General features: G+C 49.1%; 1 long non-coding RNA gene across 1 annotated transcript in view; it reads left to right on the top strand.

Moving 5' to 3' along the window:
* Positions 1-2,191, top strand: part of LOC111734769 — a 4,810-nt gene extending 2,619 nt beyond the window's left edge. Inside the window, exon 2 of the long non-coding RNA XR_002778586.1 lies at positions 1,441-2,191. This is a non-coding gene — a long non-coding RNA (uncharacterized LOC111734769). The remainder of the gene's footprint in view (positions 1-1,440) is intronic.
* Positions 2,192-2,263: the final 72 nt, after the last annotated feature.

Raw genomic sequence — 2,263 nt, forward strand, 5'->3', positions numbered from 1 at the left:
CCTGTGAACGGAGGTAACCGCGGTGCCCATCTCGCCAGGCAGCCGTGAGAGAGAACGCGGGAGGCGGTTTGTCCCACGCCTGATAGAAAAGTTCTCAGCAGGAACCTCAGATGTCACTCATGGGCTATCTCTTCCCTTCGCGGTTCCTGGAGGAGTTGTGGGCTTCGTTTTTGTGTTTTGAGAGGACACGGCTGTTCCGTCGGTGTTGTGGATTCTTGTCTCAGAGAAGCCGTCTACTCTCTCTGTCGTGGGAGAGGGACCTCTCCCGGTTCCGTCTGGCCCACTTCCCATCTGGTGGCCCAGGTGCACACGGCACACAACTCCGCAATGCTCACACCAGAGCTGTCTGTGTGGAGAAGGGGGCTCCACCTCCCTCCACGCCATCCGGGCCAAGGCACAGCGTCCTCCACAGATGCAGAGGAAGAAAGCCAAGCCAAAGGAATGCAACGGACTCTGGGTCCAACGGATCCGTTTATTTCAAAATGACTTTGAATTCCACTGAGTAGCCTCTTAAATTCCCACGTGTTGCCCTCAGAAGCAGTAAGACAGGGACGGAGAAGCACATGGCCTTTCCACTGGAGGGTCCATGGCGGTGACGCTTTGGGGAAACCCTTCCCCGTAGGGAATGCCCTCCCTCTGGCGGCTCACGGCAGTCACTCTCCAGCTCCCTCCCACCCCTTCAAATTCCATCTTCTAAACGCCCTTTGTGGGGACGTGTCGTATTTAGAAAGCCGATTGGTCAGTTACGGTTTCAGAATTGTTTACTTACATATTCAACAAATTCCATGTAACATCTTCCAGGTGGTAGGCTCTGAGCTCAAAACTGGGAGGAGAGGGTCGTTTAAGATACTGTCCCTGGTTTCAAAGCGTTCACTGTTCGGCCGAGGAGAAAGACAAGCAGATTCGCGATTTCAGGGTGGTGCGGTCACCGCCAGGATGGATGTGGAAGCCGGGGATGGACGGGATGGTGGGAGAAGAACTAGAGTAACCCATCAGGGTCGCGGAGCGTGGAAGGGGCGGAGCCAGGATGTGAGCCTGGTTTCTATGACTACGAAACTCACGTGCTCACATGCCAAGGTAAACGCTGCTTTACATAGATTTTGACGGAGAACGAAAAAATGATACTTAGATTCTGAGATGAAAGTAATTCTACAATCATATAAATGTGGGTTACGTCTGAAAATTTTTAAATTATGCATTATTTTTTTTAAATGACATTTTATAGTTAATAATAGTGATACGAAGCAGGCTGATAGAGTGGCGCAGGCTGAAACATACAACCAGAGAGAAAAGTTTTGTTTACGGCGTGTCTGTAACGTCAGCATCAAACCGCACGAACGGGGTCCTCAGAGTTTTTTCTGTCGGTCAGGATTCCGTCAGGCTGCACGTAACGGAAAGCGGACAGCACTGGTTTCCAGAAGGGCCGAAGCGGCAGTTCAGGTCGGAAGTGGCAGGTCAGGGCTGGTGTGTAGCCATCCAGAGGCCTCTTCCAGCTTCCCGGCCCACCATTCTCGCCATGTGGTTTGCATCCTTGCGGCCGCAAACTGGCCGCTTCCAACTCCGGGTATTGCATCTACCTGCAAGTCTAAGGAACGGGGACCAGGGACAGGGCACGAGTTGCCTGCCGGCTGAGCTTGGCCTTTTTCATTAGAAAAACAGCCCCATCGCCCTCCACTTTCCGCTCATTGTCCCCTGCTGGGTAATACAAGCACCTTGAGCTGTAAGGACTTTGGAAAAGAGGGAAGAAAATGCAGATGAGTGGGCAGCCAGCAAGGTCTGCCACTTTCCCTTAAAGTAGATGAACTATTTGCTTAAACTCCTGTTCGAACCATTTGTTCTCTTACAAACCTCCTTAAAAACACATAGAGGGTAAGAATACAATGCAATTCAGGCTCGTCTGAGGGTCGCGCCGTCTACATTAGTTGAGTCTACATTACAGTTGTCCGTACGCAGGAAGCAGATATGTTCTCGTCTTCCTTATATTGCTGCAGCCCCAGAAGGTTCTTTTTGGTGAGAGCGAATCAGTTTCTTAGCTATTTTATGCTTTCAAGGGAAATATGACTATAATCCTTGTATTATCTGGTTCTTTCATTCCTCATTCGTGCCGTTAGTTATTTTCACTGGGTTGTAATAAAAGTTTTTATAAAATGTGCCTTGGATTTAGAATAAAAATTAACAAAGAAGAACTGAATAAAAGTGTGAATACAGAAACCAAAGGGTTCAATAATGAATCACTCAACACATATTTATTGAGTGTTTTTCC

Source organism: Pteropus vampyrus, unplaced genomic scaffold, assembly GCF_000151845.1.
Source record: "Pteropus vampyrus isolate Shadow unplaced genomic scaffold, Pvam_2.0 Scaffold5472, whole genome shotgun sequence".
Classification (NCBI taxonomy): domain Eukaryota; kingdom Metazoa; phylum Chordata; class Mammalia; order Chiroptera; family Pteropodidae; genus Pteropus; species Pteropus vampyrus.